The sequence below is a fragment of the Ictidomys tridecemlineatus genome, chromosome 7, assembly GCF_052094955.1.
Source record: "Ictidomys tridecemlineatus isolate mIctTri1 chromosome 7, mIctTri1.hap1, whole genome shotgun sequence".
Lineage (NCBI taxonomy): Eukaryota > Metazoa > Chordata > Mammalia > Rodentia > Sciuridae > Ictidomys > Ictidomys tridecemlineatus.
The window spans coordinates 62,023,556-62,040,678 of NC_135483.1; the positions used below are offsets into that span (position 1 = coordinate 62,023,556).

General features: G+C 37.3%; 1 protein-coding gene across 2 annotated transcripts in view; it reads right to left on the minus strand.

Annotated features, from left to right (window-relative positions):
- Window positions 1-2,104: 2,104 nt before the first annotated feature.
- The window catches only part of LOC110597892 (uncharacterized), a 179,430-nt gene continuing 164,411 nt past the window's right edge, over window positions 2,105-17,123 (minus strand). For both annotated transcript variants that reach the window (XM_078017074.1, XM_078017068.1), the window contains 2 exons: window positions 3,351-3,500; window positions 2,105-2,822 (listed from right to left, as the gene is read on the minus strand). The gene's annotated coding sequence lies outside the window, so the exon portion shown is untranslated. The remainder of the gene's footprint in view (window positions 2,823-3,350; window positions 3,501-17,123) is intronic.

The window sequence follows — 17,123 nt, forward strand, 5'->3', positions numbered from 1 at the left end:
CTTTTTTCTCCTAGTGGTAAGTTTGGCCCTCGAATAATCATAAACAATGATTACCTTCCTCTCTCTGTCTGCACCTTATGTTCTGGGAACACCTAGAGGGCAGAGCTAATCTGTGCATGTCAAATGCGTTCTGTCCAGATTGTAATTCACAAACTTCAACCATAAATGGATGGTTGTATTTCTTCCTGTGCACTGCTCTGCACTAGACACTGCAGAGACCCCAAACTGAATAAAACACTGTTTCTACCCTCGAAGAATTCAGTTCTCTGGATGAGTGGGAAGTGGGTGTAAATAATTAACTACAACATAAGACATGTGAAATGTGTTAAATAGAGATGCAAGTACGACTAAATCTAAGAAAGATGGGAAAGATCCAGAAGGGTTTCCTAGAAAAGATGACATTTAGGCAAAATAAAAAGATGAATAGAATTTGAGTTGGCAATAAATGAGTACAGAACACTCCAGGCATGAACAATGATGCTAGATCATGAAAGTGCTCAATGTGAATCCATGTTCTCCATTAAATACCTTCTGTGATCTGCCAAAACCAATTCAAACACAGTAAAAATGTGTCCCTCTATAGGTTTACATCCGATGCAAAACACTCCCCTCATTGTTCATTTATCTGGTTTTCTTCTTGTTGTTGTTGTTGGTTTGGTTTGGTTTTGTAAGAAAGACATCAAAATTTTCTTTGGTATACTTTCCATTTCTGAAGATTTCAAACTTTGTTCATAAGAAAAGAAGTGTTGATTTTGATAATTTCTTTAGTCAGTTATAAACCTTTTGTTTGACAACTTCTTAGTCTTTCTTTGTCTTCAGAAACATCAGCTTATAATCTTAGGGCTGTACTGCTATGCTGTTATTCCTCACATTTGCTGCCCCTTTGCTGTTTGGTCATGTGACCTTCTTTGACCAACTAAATATGAGTAGAAGTAGCATATGTCATTTTCTTTAGCAGAAAGCTTTAGGAATTATTGTGTTTTCAGCATTTTGTGTGCTCCCTTAAAATACCCAGTCCAAGAAAAGCACTATTCTTTCATCTAAATCCCTGGAATGAACATGATCATAGATAAAAGCCATAGCCAACTAGAAGTTGATGTGTAATGTCAGTGAGATATAGACCTTTTTTGTAAACCACTGAGACTTGGGGGCCATTTGTTACAGCAGCAAAACCTAATAAAAAGCTGACTATTACAGTAGCCCATCAGGTAAAGATGAGCTGGAAGGTAATTTATATTTGCCCAAATTTTTTTGTGTGTCTATCTTTTGTAAAACTAAACAGTCTAAAACAATGCCCTTATGTTCACCTTGAAAATTTCTTAGAAATCCTTATCCTGACTTGGATTATCATAGCTTCCTAAAAGAATGGAAAAGCCCTCATCCATAAAAAAAAAAATCCCTGTCACCTCTAAGGGAAAATTGATCACAGTTCTCACTACTTCTCTGAGAAGTAAAAGTTATGCCTGAGGCCTATACTCACCCACTTCAGTGCCAAAATGACTGGTACTGAAGTTGGAATGTTTGAGATCATAACACCAGTGACTGATAAATATATGATTATTGCAAACAAAACTTTCTCTGAGAGACTTTTGCTAACCAAAACCCCCACCCTGCTGGTTAAAGTGCCTCTTCCTAATGCTTGCATAATACATAGATTTCTAGCCCTGAAATTAAGATTATATTTTAAAAACAAATTTCCTGATTACCATCTTCTCTAATATACAATGAACTCCCCAAGAGCAAGGGGTTCATCTTTTTTTCTCTTTGTATCCTTCATGCAACACAGGTAGGCACTTAGGAATTAGTTTGCTTATGTCACCAGCCTTTCGAGACCTGATTAGCCTTTAAAAATATATAAGTGCAATGAAAGTTATGGTTACCAGATGGAAGCTTTCAGGGTGCAGTCGGGCCTCAGAAAGAGAGAGTTTACCTGATGGCTGGGGTGTCAATAGGATCTTCATAAAGGAAGTGACACGCGAGCGTCTTAAAAGATAAGCAAGTACTCCTTTACCACAGAGAGGAAAGGAAGGAAGGTAAGGAAGTGGACCTTCCACTCCCAAGGAAAAGCAAACAACAAAAACTTGGAAACAGCAGCCAGTGTAGGTTCACTTTTGAAATAAAATTTCTTTTCTTTTTTTCCTATGGTGTTAATAAAAGGGGGAAATGACAAAAGTAGTATCTGTAGTTTGTTTTAGTAATACTTTTTTAAACCATCTCTAAATAATCTCAGGACATGAAATAAATCACAAAGTAGATGATCTGCATACATGAATATACATTATTGGCAAAACAGCAATACTCTAAATATGCAGAGGTTTTTTTGACTTTAAGAGAAGATGCCCTGGCCAAGTTAGAATGGCCCTTTAGCCACACCCACTCTTCAGTTCCCACAGGAATTGGAACTCTTCACTCTGTCCTTTTGTGCAAAATGATAAACCAAATCCCCAGGAAATAATAACTTGAGCACTGTGATCACTTCCAAAGATGGCTGCCATAATTCTTCAAATAGGCATGTGCTGTTCTTCTTGAATCAGGGCTGCTTTTATGACATGTTTTGTCCAATAGACTATATATATAGAAGAGTGACCATATGCCAGTTTCAGACTGAGCCTTTGAGAGGGCTGGACACTTCTTTTCCCTCAGAAACCAGTCATCATGTAATAAATCCTTCCATCCCAAGCCCACCATGCTGTGAGAAAGCCCAGGCCAGCCACAGGGAGAGAGAAGGCGCATGGAGAGGCATGGAGACACAGCCATGTAAGATCTTCCAGCAGTTTAACCACCAGCTGAATGCAGCCAAGTGAGTGAGGCCAGCTACCATTCTGTGAGAGAGAAAAAAGATATCCATCTGGGTCATCCCTGAATGCCTAGTCCACAAAATCATGAGAAATAACAAATCAGTGTTTTAAGCCAATTTGTTTTGTTATGCAGCACAGATAACTAAAGCAATTATTTACTATGTACCAGATACCATGACAAATACTTCCCACAGATGATTTCCTTTAATTCTCACAAGAGGCTCAGTAATAGCATCCCATATTCAGAGAAGAAAATGAAGACTCAGACTTATCTACTGCCTTAGAGAGAAGCAGTGGGTGATCTGAGGTTGGTCTATGCTCTGAGCCACCAAACCCTGAGCTCTGAGCTCAAGTGGGTGAAATGAGCCAATGCGCTGGACTCTATCACCAGGAGAGGGTGGCTTATGGAAACACTGCGGGGAACCAACCACCAATCCAAAAGCACACTCCAGCCCTATAGCACCCTTCCTCTGAGCAAGCCCAGGGATAGATTGCACCAGTTTTTTTTTATTCTAATTTGTTATATATGACAGAAAAATGTATTACACTTACATTACACATATACAGCATAATTTTTCATATCTCTAGTTGCATACAAAGTATATTCACACCATTTGTGGCTTCATACATGTACTTAAGGAAATGGTGTCCATCTCATTCCACCCTCTTTGGACCAGTTTTGACAGCTGCAGTCAGAGAGGTCTAAAAAGAAAGAATAAAGAAGGCTAAGTTGGAAAAAAAAAAAAAAAGACACAACCAAAACTTAAAAAAAATAGACTTTCTCTTTTTTCTATTTTTTAAAGCAATTTGTTGTTATAGAAAAAATTAAGCAGGAAGCACCGAGAGCTCTCCTATACCTTCTCTCCTCGTTCCAGTTTTCCCAGTTATTAATATTAATGTGATTCATTTGTTACAATTAATGAGCCAATATTGGTACATTATTGTTAACTAAAGTCCATAGCTTACATTAGGGGTCACTGTCTGCAAAGGACATTCTTTGTATAACTTTAAGTCTCTGCTTAGGAATAGAAGCCCCTTTTGAAGAGATTTTCTCCCAAACCAACCCTCCTCTGCAAGCATGCCCTAGTCCCTCCCTGCATGCTATGGCCTGACCTCTCCCCCTCAGTCCTTTAGACCCTGCTTATTTGAGCACGACAAGGTTACTTGTCCACACCTTATCTACAGTCTCAGGCTTGTCCTGCTCAGACCAGCAACCCAGGATTTGATCTCTTGTTAGATATTTTAGTCAGTTATTTTGCTGGTGCGACTAAAGGACCTGACCAGAACAACTTTAAAGAAGGAAAAGTTTATTTGAGGATTCACGGTTTCAGTGGTCTAGAGAAGGCCAACTCCATTCCTTGGGGCTCAAAGTGAGGCAGAACATCATGGCAGAAAAGTGTGGCAGAGGGAAGCAGCCCGAAGGGTTATCCAGAAGTAGAAAGAGAGATTCCACTAGCCAGATACTAATATATACCCCAAAGCCATGCCCCCCAATATCCCACCTCCTCCAGCCACACCCTAACACTTCAGTTACCATTCAGTTAAACCTTATCAGGAAATTAATTTACTAATTGGGTTAAGACTCTCACAACACAATCATTTCTCCCCTGAACCCTTTTGTATTGTCTCACTCGTGAGCTTTTGGTGAACACGTCACATCCAAACAATAACAATAGGCTGAGGTGTTTTTACATTGGCAAGTAATTTATTAAATCACTATTATGTATTAGGTGCATAGCGTGATTTAGCTCATTAATTCATAAAACATGAGTAAAGTTAAATTTTTATGGCTAAAGAAACTGAAACTTAGAAAATTAATGGACCAAGGTCACTCACCTAATAAAGGGAGGAGGTAAGACCTGAATGTATCTCTGACCAGCTCCAAAGTCAGATTTCATTCCATCTGACCTTGCACCTGAGAGGCAGGTGTTAGTCTCCATTATACCAAAAAGCCCATTCAAGGTGTCAGTGGTTATTCATTCATTCCTCACATTTGTTACCAAATCTCCGTGGGACGTGAATTGCAAAGTACCTATTTAGCAACCTAAAGGCTTCTCCTCAAAAAACGAAAAGCATTCAAGATGTTTTAGGTTAAATATTTCTATTCCATAAAGAGTTTGTGTAATGAGAAGGAACCAGGAACACTAATGGAATCCACAAAGCAATAAACATTTTAAATACTACTGGAGCACAGCATGTTTACAGAATGATTGGAAACCCCTGATTAGACTTTGCTGGTCATTATTTTTAGCATCATTATCTGTGATGGAAGAGAAAGGTGAGCTTGATGCTAAATATATTAAGCACTAAGCAAGACTAACTATGCTTATTTTCAACTGGACCTCTATTTAAGAAGCAGTAAGAAACAATACAATAACTTTATATTCCCCACCTTGCTAAAGAAGATGTCAGAAAAATAAACTGTAACTACGACATGAAAACTCTAAATAAAATACAATGATTATCACATATTAAGAATTATTTAAAGTGGAACTTTCCAAAATATATCCAACTTTAAAATCTGGTGGAAAATTCATTAAATGTATTATCATCATTAGCATAATAATACATTAGAAAGAGTATAATAGCTTTGTTTCGTAGTAAGTTCTGATCTTTATCAAAACTTTTTTTCCTCAATTTTCTCATTAATAAAATGAGGACAGTAATTCCACCAAATCAAAAAGACTATTGGGAGGATTAAAAAAAATTAATAGATAAAGCACCTGGAATAGTACAGTCAGATTCATTAGAATGCTTGTTTTGAAAATGCAAATTAGTTCCCATGAAATTAACATATTAGAGAACAATTTGAGCACATTAGGGCTTCTGTGTTTATTTATGCCACTATCACATGTAAAAATACAAAGAAAACAAATAGAAAACCACATTCAATTGAACTGAGCACAGTTCAAATAGCCACAACTACCTCGGTTCAAGTACTGCAAGTCACCTCTGTCCTCACCTGGGGTTTCACTTCCCATCAGGTTGCAGGCAACCCTCCTGCCATCCCTTCACGATGCCTAAGCTGTGGACCTCTCCACTTTCACAAGCGAGCACAAGTTAAAATGCCATACTTATCTGATCATTTATGATTCTTTTAACCATTGAATGCATGTATAAAAACTGATGGCATTTTTTATAATACAGAATAGCAAATTTTAATAATTTTACTACTAAGTTATTAATAATAACATTTTTAAATGTTGGTATAGGGATTAAACACAGCAGTATTCTACCACTGAGCTACATCCCCCCACCCCTTTTTATTTTTTTAATTTGTTTTAACTAGTTATACATGACAGTAGAACACATTTATGCACTTTGATATATCATACATAGAAGGGATATAACTTCTCTTTTTTCTGAGAACATGTTGCAGAGTCATATTGGTCACGCAGTCACATGTATACATACTGTATAATGTCTGTTTCGTTCTACTATCTTTCCTATCCCCATTTCCCCTCTCCTCCCTTCCCATCACTTCTCTCTACCTAATCTAAGGTAATGCAATTCGTCCCTAGTGCCCCTGCCTTATTGTGAATTAGCATCCACATATTAGAGAAAGCATTCAGCCTTTGGTTTTGTGGGATTGGCTTATTTCTCTTAGCATGATATTCTCCAACTCCAACCATTTACTGGGAAATGCCATAATTTTACTCTTCTTTAAAGCTGAGTAATATTCCACTGAGTATATATACCACATTTTCTTTATCCATTTATCTATTGAGTCTAGCTATTGTGTCTAGCTATTGTGAATTGAGCTACTATAAACATTAATGTGGCTGCATCACTATAGTACACTGATTTAAATCCTTTGGGTGTAAACCAAGGAGTGGGATAGCTGGATCAAATGGTAGTTCCATTCCCAATTTTCTGAGGAATCTCCATACTGCTTTCCATAGTGGTTACACCAATTTGCAGTTCCACTAGCAATGTATGAGTGTACCTTTTCTATCACATCCTTGCCAATATTGTTGCCTGTATTCTTGATGAGTGCCATTCTGACAGGAGTGAGATGAAATCTTAGAGTAGTTTTGATTTGCATTTCTCTAATTGTTAGAGATGTTGAACACATTTTCATATATTTGTTGATCAATTGTACTTCTTCTGTGAAGTGTCTGTTCAGTTCCTTAGCCCATTTATTGATTGGGTTATTTGATTTTTTTGGTGTTAAGTTTTTTGAGTTCTTTATGTATCTTAGAGATTAATGCTTTGTCGGAGGTAAATGTGGTAAAGATTTTCCACCAATCTGTAGGCTCTCTCCTCACTTTATTGTTTCCTTTGCTGAGAAGGAGCTTTTTAATTTGAATCCATTCCATTTATTAATTCTTGATTTACTTCTTGTGCTTTAGAAGTCTAGTTAAGGAAGTCAGATCCTAGGCTGACGTGGTGAAGATTTGGGCCTATTTTTTCTTCTATTAGGTATAGGGTCTATGTTCTAGTGCCTAAGTCTTTCGTCTACTTTGAGTTGATTTTTGTATAGGGTGAGAGAAAGAGATTTATTCATTTTGCTATATATGGATTTCCGGTTTTACCAGCACCACTTGTTGAATAGGCTATCTTTTCTCCAGTGAATATTTTTGTCACTTTTGTCTAATATAACACAACCATATTTATGTGGGTTTGTCTCTGTGTCCTCTATTCTTTACCATACTGATGGAATTTTATTAGATTCCTCTGTATGTTTGTGTGTGGGGGTGGGGGTGGGGGTGTGTGTTACTGATAATTTTGAGTTACTGAACCATTAAATCTATTTTCCCCATAAACCCTATAGTAGTTATTGCAATTTTGCATAGCATAATGGTTTTTAGAGGTATATATGTAATGTTATAGCAAAACTGACTCTATCTGGCATTTAATAAACATGCATATAATGTAATTATTATGAGAAACTAACTGTACATATAGCCTGTGTATTTTCTCAAATTATTATGTTTGAGTTAATTTATTATTATTAGTTTGAATACTTCCTGGGTTGTTATTATTACTGTCTCATACTCAGGAATGTCTTCATTATTTGTGCATTTGTGAGATTGCTCAAAGTGTACAAAACAAGAATTGTCCACCACTTAAGAATTTCAGATGTACTGAGTGGAAAAAACACACATCGTACCCAGGCAGGGGTTATGGACCAAGCAGTGATGAACACATTTCAGGCACTGTTGGGTTAATTTACTCAATCCTCACAACTTGATGATGTATTATCTCCATTTTAAAGATGAGAAAAATGAAGCTCCGAAAGTTTGTGTGAGTTACCCAACATGACAGAAACAAGTGTGCTAGCTTCGAAGATCACAGGACTTCCTTTATTCCAGTGATAGAGTTCTGTGACTCCAGAGCATGATGGACAATCCATAAAGAGCTCCATGTCAGGGGTATTTGTTGTTCAGTGATAGAGCACATGCCTAGCACATATAAGGTCATTGGTTTGATCTCTAGCCCTGAAGAGAGAGAGAGAGAGAGAGAAGAAGAAGGAGGAGGAGGAGGAGGAGGAGGAGAAGAAAGGAAACTTGAAAAATAAATTGTTGCTTATCAATGATTAACAAACTAAAATCTTTTTTTCAAAAAGAAATTTGACATTCAAAATGTAAGTTCCTCTTGATACACAGAGAGAATCAGGATGCTAGAAATTAGAATTCATCATTTTTTGCTCTGACTGCTATGATTACCTACTAACTTATATCCCTCCCTTCAGTTCTCTTCATTTTGAAAGTCCCATACTCTCAAAATTCCCATGTTCCGCACACACGATTGATCTCAATTGGCTTGAACCTGCCTCCTCTATAACTCCAAAACCAAATGCTTGTTGGTCTCATACCATATTATTTCCAACTATGTGTACTGCACACAGTGTTCCTTGAGCCCATGAACAGAACTCTTGTCACTCTAATCCTTCTCTTCCCCTCCACAGCCTACCTTGGCCACTCAGGGCCTACAAAACAATTCAAATTATTTCTCCTTGCAAAGCCTTCCCAAACTCCCATAGTCTGCAGGTGGCTTGCTATACTTGAAGAAGTTCCATCATAATCATTGCTTACATGACTTTCTGTAGCACTTGAGTATAAATTCCCTAAAGAAAATGATTACATTTTATTCATCCTTAAATTCCCATTGTTGACATTCAATAAATGTTTTTTGGGTTTTTTTGTTTTGTTTTGTTTTGTTTTGTTTTTGGCGATGCTGGGAACTTAACTCAGGGCTTTGCATGTGTGAAGCAAGTACTCTACCACTGAGCTATGTCCCCAACCCCCCAATAAATGTTTATCAACTAATTCGCATAACCAGATCTTAATCTTAAAAAAATAACCCTGTAACAAATCTTTTGGAAACTCTATAATCTGACTCTCTAGAATGAAAATTCTGGGTTTCCTAAGAATTGTTTAGATAGCATTTGAACAAAAATAACTAAAATACATTGTTTTGCATGCAATATATTTTAGAATACACAGTCCCATTCTTACATGGTGTTTCTAGCTCACGATGGATATGAATTCATCCTTTTTTGTAATGGAAAGTATAATCATAAGAAATTTTTAATTAACATTTTGAAACTTTCTATATTTTCTATTTTTATACCATTAACTCTTGTCCTACTTGGGAATTTCTCCAACTTGAATCACCTTTTCCCTGTAGCAGAAGCCTGATGAGGACCTTGTGCTCCTGGCCACTTGTGAATCCAAGCCCATCCATATTTGGAGTTGATGGAAACCTTGTGCCTTTGATAACTGTGGGAAATGTCCCCTGCTGTGTTCCAGAACGTGCTGCAAAGAAGAAACTTTTGTTTCTTGGTTACATGAAAATAAAGATCTGTCTTTCTTTGCATCAACTGAAAAGAACCTTTTGTCCTCTTGGCTATGAAGAATATACAGGCCTGTCTCCTTTTCCCATAGACTGAATTGCACTTCCACCCACCCCACCCCCATCTTTCTCTCCAACTGTCTCTCATCCCTCCCCCTCCCTTCCTTTCCTCCCTCCCCCTCCCCCATTTCTCTCCTTCTTTCCCTCCCTTCCTTCCCTCCCTCCCCCTCCCCCATTTCTCTCCTTCTTTCCCTCCCTTCCTTCCCTCCCCCACCCATTCCCTCTCTTTGTATCTCTTTATATATCTACACACATACATATATATCCCCATAACTGCTTTAGTACTAACAGATGATTTTTATGGAACTAAACCAAAATAATTGTGCAAAGAAAGTAGGTTTTGGTAGTGTATCCAATGGATAAACACCAACATGCAAAACCCTAACTAAAATTTCCAAGGTGAACTAATCAGTGTTAGTTAGCTTTCTGTTGCTTCAACAAAATCCCTGAGATAATCAACCTTATAAGGAGAAAAGAACTTATTTTGGCTCATAGTTTCAGAGGTTCATTGTCTCTTGGTCACATTGCTTTGGATCTCTAGTGAGGCAGAACATCATGGTGGGGAATGTGTGGTGAAGCAAAGATGTCCACTTTATGGTGGCCAGAAAGCAGGAAGAAAGAGTGAGGGAGGGGCCAGGGTTCTAATATCCCCTTCAGGGGTACACCCTCAGTGACCTCACTTCCTCTCCTTAGATTCCACTTCCTCACATTTCCACCACTTCCCAATAGTGCCACAGGCTGAGGACCAAGCCTTTAACATGTGCAACTTTGGGGAACACTCCAGATCCAAACTATAACATTCTGCCACTGCCCCAAAGGCTCACATCCATCTCACAGTGCAAATGCATTCAGTCCATCTCTGAGAGTCCCCAAAGGCTTAATTGTCCCAGCATTGCTGAACAATTTTGTCCAAGCCTGAAGTCTCCTCTGAGATGCAAGGCAGATTCTTAGCTGTAAACCACTTTAAAAATCAGTCGATATGTTATATACTTCCAAGAAGAATTCAGGGTGAGTATCCCAGTGCCAAAAGGGAGGAATTGAAAAATAGCAAGGAGGAATCAGATCCAGGCAAGATCAAAACCCAGCAGAGCAAACATGACACTGTAACTTCATGTCTGGGGTATACAGGATACAAGCTGCTGGTATTTTGGCCTCAAAGGGATTAGGCAGCCCCACTCCTACGACCTTACCAGCTGCAGACATGTGTCAGCTTTCTACTGGCATAATAAATACCTGAGCTCAATCAATTTAAAAGGAGAAAAGGTTGATTTGTCTCACAATTTCAGAAGTTTCAATTCATGGTCAGTTGGCACAGTTGCTTTAGGACCAGGGTGGCACCATATATCATCATAGGAACTGTGTCAAAGGAAAATTATTCATCTCAGGGCAATCAAGAAGCAAAACAGAGACCAGATAGGGCTGAGGTCCCAGTATCCTCTTCAAGGTCACACCTCCAACGACCTAACCGACTTTCATTAGAAACCTCTCAATAGTGCCACAGTGCCAAGGTTTTTAATACATGAGTGTTTGTGGGGCACTTAAGGTCCTAATATAATACAAGGAGATATGTGTTCACATTTCTATTTGGAAAATAATGTGGTGTCATTACATTGGATATTAATCAGGCTTGCCAAGTCCTGAAATAACAAATTTATGAAAGCTCCTCTTGGAGATTAAAAGGTATAGTTTTAAGAAAAATGAAAAGTATTTTATGCAATTAGTAAACTTTAAAGAGATTATGACACAAGTTGACAAATTTATAAGGAACAGTATAAATAAATTCATGAGTTCAGTAGCTGACGGAAATGTTACAAAAGGAAAACATGGGACTATTTATACCTCTGTGTTTAACACAGGAGAAAGTGTGTGTGCCACCATCAAATGCTCTTTATAAGAACGCAAGATCTTAAAAACCTCCTTTGATTTATTCTTACATTAATTTTCATATATGCTCAGTGAAACATATAGGCCTGGCTCTGTTGAAAGTCAAATGCAAATAAAATATTGGGAGATCAGGAATAAGATCATGATATGGAAGAAACATTCATTAAAGACTGAGAAGGGCAGGATCCTTTGGAGTCAACCCCAAAAGTCTCAATTCACTGTGTGAGGACCATTATCTCACAAACTGAGTGACAAGCCGGGCTCAGTGGCATACGCCTGCAATCCCAGTGGCTCCAGAGGCTGAGGCAGAGGATTGTGAGTTCATAGCCAGCCTCAGCAACAGTGAGGCACTAAACAAGTCAGTGAGACTCTGTCTCTAAATAAAAATACAAAAAATAGGGCTGGGGATGTGACTTAGTGCCCATGAGTTCAATCCCTGGTTTAAAAAAAAAAAAAAGCAAAACAACTGAGTGACAAAAGCCAAAAATAAACATTTATTTTACAAAGAAGCAGTTCTTTCCTTATGGGTAAGTACCTTAGGTTTGTCTAAACCAATGGTTTTTAAATTATGGTGACTGGACCAGCAGAGTCAATATCAGCTAAAAAAAATTATTAGAAATGCAAATTCTTGGACACCATCCCAGACTCGGGAAATCAGCTTCTGAATCCAGCCATTTAGCAATCTCAATTTGAGAACAAGTGATCTAGACCTGTGCTGTCCAGTACTGAGCCACCAGTGGCCACATGTCATTACGAGGCATTCGCAATGTGGCCAGTCCAAATGGAGACATGCTGGCAAGTATAAGATAACAGTGGATCTCAGAAACTTAGTATTGTCAAAGACAAAATTACAACAAGTTTATTTAAAGATTTCCATTGGTTTGATTTGATTCTAGAATCGTTCAACCCTTGACTCATAAGAGAGAGTAAGTGCTACAATAGAGTGAGCAGAAAAAGTTGGTATTATAGACAGAAAAGAACTAAAGAAGAAAGAAACAATGGACATAAAGCAGATTGATTGTTTCCATTTAAGGTGGGGTCAGAGAAACAAAAGAATAGCAAAATAATTGGTTTATTACTTCAGGTTTGTTTTTTTGTTGTTTGTTTTTTGGTTTTGTTTTGTTGTTGTTGCTGTTGTTTTGGTTTTTGTTTTGTAAGCATTAAAGCAGAGGGAATTTTGTTATTATGCCAGTTAAAACTGGCTCCTTTGGGAAATTTGACTATTTTCTGCTCTCTCTCCTCCCACCCCCACCTCGTCTCTCTTTCTCTTTCCTTCCCTCCCTAGATTCTAAGGAGGTCAGATGAAAAATTAGTGACAGTTTGACAATGCAGAATTTTAGAATTTTAGCATGGTTAACTCCATTTTGATTTTTAGCCTGGTCTGTTTGGGTCCTACACAGGAGCTTAGTCCAAAATAACTGTAATTTTTGTTTAGCAGTATAAACAAAAAGAATATAGAAAATTTCATTGTTTTTGTATTCATTACACGTTGAAATGGTGATTTGGATAAATGAGGCTAAACAAGGTATATTATTAAAATCAATTGGTTTTTTTTTACTTTATTAATCTGTCTACAAGAACATTTAAAGTTATAACTGTAAAGTTACACGTTATGATCAGTTTATAAAGTTGTAAGTTACATTATATTTCTATAGGACAATGTTTCCCTACTCCCAACTTCATAAAAATATAAAAATCACCTCCACAACATTTCTACAGAAAATTTCATAATTTTTTCTCGGATTTTTTTTGTGTGTGTGACAGGGGACCCACAAATCAGCACTTTCATTTCTGAACAAGACTTTCACTTGTTAAAATCTGCTTTGGTTAACTTTCACCCCCCACACCCACCGGACCCCACCCTACCTACCTTTAACCTGGTTCTAACATTTAGAAATACACAGAATAAGGATAGCTCTTCGCTTCATGATAATTCTTTGATATTTTATAACTGGAACCAATGTCATCAATGTGTTTTGTCTTTGTCAGACTGAAAATAACCCCACCAGTCCTATAATGTGCCCATATAACACATGATTTCAAGAGCTTCTGCTGACCTAGTTACCCTCTGCTGAACCTTGTCTTCTTCAGTAACATCCTTCCTAAAGAAAAATTGGTCTAACATTTGGAAGTGGGCCAAAGTAATTCCTGTTTCCCTTTCAGGGAATTTCAGGACATTGTTAGTAGCCCCTCTGGGGGTTATCTAATTCTATAGGGTATGACTTTGTAGATTGCTTTTGACAGACTAGGCAATGTTAAAACTAAAGGAATAGGGTTTAAGTTATAGAAAATGGAAAAGAGTGCTAATGTTTTCTGCCTGTAGCTATGCAAAAGGATTTCTATTGGTGACAATTCAAGTGAATTTTATGTGGCAGAGAATAAAACCTCAGTAAGTCAAAAGTCTCATTTTAAGTGGATTTAAAATAGTGAGTCAAATCAAATATTGGACACAAGTCCAACTTATTTTTGTAATTTTACTTTTTTGAAAATCATGCTCTACCACTAACAAAACAGTGTTCCCAGAAAACAGTTTAATGCACAAGATATAGTTTAAGCCCTGTAGATCCTCCATGCTGCCCATTGACTGCACGCACACACACTAACTCTACAGCTTTTGAATAACTACATGAGCACTACTAATATTTTGAGTCTGTGGTGAAACCAAAGACTTAGCTCCTTTCTTCATAGGTGATACTGTAGCCCAGTTTCCCCTGTGAACTGAGGTTCTCTGAAGAAGCCACATCTATATTAAAGATTCCGCAGACTGAACTTGGACAACCAGACCTTGGTGATTGTGGAGAGATAGAATGTTGAAGATCAAGAACCAAAATTATCTTGAGCTGTCTTAGTTCCTTGAATAATCATTTACTTTCAACCTCTGTATCGGCCCTAGCATCTCCATGACTATTACGTAAAACTTGTGGAAAGTATCACTAACCTTAGCAGACTTCTAGCCTCTACCAACCCTAAGCCTAAGAATCCTATTATATCTGAAAATTATGGAAAATGTTTCCACCCTTTGCTGTAACCCACTTACCTAATGTCCCCACCATTTGTATTTTGATTTATGACTTCCTTTTTTTCCCTATGCCTATAAAATTACATATAACTTCTTCCATGGTGGAATGAGTCATTCATAATTCATATTTGGCTCAGAGTAAACTATTTTCTTTTAAAGCAGAGTTGTTGTTTTGTGTCAACACCTCCATCATGTACCTTTTTATTAAAAGCACAAATAATAGCTTTATATCTATCTGCCTTTTAAATTTAGTGTTGAGAATTTGAGCTCATTATGTCAGCCTGGAGAAGCCCTAATCATGTCATTAATGTAATATGTCATATTATATTAATTGATTTTCTGATACAAACCAATCTTTTCCTACAGGTAGTTTATTAATAGTTTGTTGATAATTTAAAGACAAGATTGTATGCCTTAATTAGGTCCAAATACCCAGGACCTAATACAGGCTGTAATATGTCCAAAGGGGCAACAGCTGAGGGAATTCACATTTATGTCTTTATCAAAGTGCAAACAAGATGCCAAAACCACTCAGGCCTCAAGGAGATGTTCAGTAAACTGCATCTGCCTCCACAGTTGAGATGGGAGGGACTGGATCACAAGTGGGAGGCAGGTGGAGAGAAGGCAATGTACATACTGTGCAGTTTGAAACAATTAGGGAGGTGGAGAAAGAATAATGCAAAATTATCGACTTTTAAAAATGTAATGTTATACATCCATAAAATTACTCTCCTCAAAAAAAAGAATATAAAATTAATAACATAATATTACCAGAGCCCCTTCAAATTTCTTGCAAATTTCACATTGAAAATGATGGGCCCTGAGCCCGAGTTTCTTTAGCTTCCTCCTAAGTCTGCCCTGAAGGACAGAGAAGATCCTCAGTACCTACTAGTGCTGATTTCATGCACATCTCAAAACTTGATGTAATTCATTTCTATGACTCCCTACATTTTTACAAAAGATATGATCCATTTCTGTGACTCCCTACATTTTTACAAAAGATATGTACAAGGCTCCATGTCCTTTTTATAAGCACCTATTATTGTTGTTGTGATACAGTCTGTGACTTACTATATCATTTTAGAAGTCATTTGGAGAATTTAACAATCACGATTCTAACAAAAATAAAGTTTATGAAAACTGTTGACTCAAATAAAAATGTACTTCTCATGCACCTATTTTTTTTTTAGAATCACTTTAAAATTATTCTGAGCTTATTCTATTTTCCCTTTGAAATGTCTCATAGATAGTGATGAAGATTCTTTTTTTGACCAGGCTTCTAAAACTTCTCCTAGGCTATCTATGTATTTCCTTATAAAATTCAGTTTTAGTGAAAAACCTGATAAGATGATTCAGCAAGAATTCCCTACCCTCAATATCGGATTGGTTTCTTCACCCTCCCCTGACCACCAGATGATCACCCTGGCCTGCGTTCAACAAGAATCCTGTAAGGACAGTTTAGTCAAAATCCCCCTTTGTCACTTATGTTTCCTTTTAGTAATTGTCAATCTACTGATTCCCCCTCCTGCTTAGAATATGTGTGTTGATGATGACTTGATAGAATATTGTTATCATTGCTGCAAGGTGAGTGAACAGGTGTGCAACCTCCCCAAGCCTGAGTCCATTTTTCAGCTCAGCCTACTTCTAGAACATTTTATGACTCAGGTAAGCCTTCTCTTACTAGTTCAACTCCCCCACCCAATGCCAAGGGAAGCAACCCTATAAAGTTCACAGAGTATAATGTCATAAACACTTAATAATATGAACATGTGTTCAATAGCAGTAATTTGGAAAGTCTCTCCCCTTTGCTCCCTCTGTAGCTTGTAGTCAGATGATATTTAAGACCAAATCCCAGCTTTAGCGTTTGCTAGCTATGTAAACTTGGTGATTACTTAAGCTTTCTAAGCACACATTTTCTCATCGATAAGATAAGGATGGGAACAATGTTACGTTACCTTATGTGTGATTATGGAAATAACATATTTAAAGAGTTTAGTACACTACCCAGCATACCCTCAGTGCTCAGAGGAAGGTTAGCTACCCTTTATAACATGTCATTTTTTAAAAATTACAATGCCTTTTTAATAGTAACATTGAAGTATAAATTATTTAACACAAAATTTTATGTTTGAATGTGTACAATTCAATGATTTTCTATATTTACAGAGTTTCACAATCATCACTATAAGTTAATTTTGAATTTTTGTTTTTTGTACTGGGGATTGAACCTAGGGGTGCTTTACTACTGAGCTACATCTCCAGCCCTTTTTATTTCTTATTTTGATACAGGGTCTTACAAAGTTGTTTAGGGCCTCACTAAGTTGCTGAGGCTGGCCTTGAACTCGGAAATCCTCCTGCCTCAGCCTCCCCAGTTGCTGGGGTTATGGTCTTGTGCCACTGTGCCCTGCTAATTTTAGAACATTTTTCTCCGTCTTTTAACATTCAATGTGATCTTGGCTGATGCTTTTTCATAGATCCTCTTTATCAATTTGAAGAAGTTCCCCTCTATTCCTAGTGTTTTTAGTGTTTTTTTTAATCATGAAAGGGTAGTAGATTTTATTTTA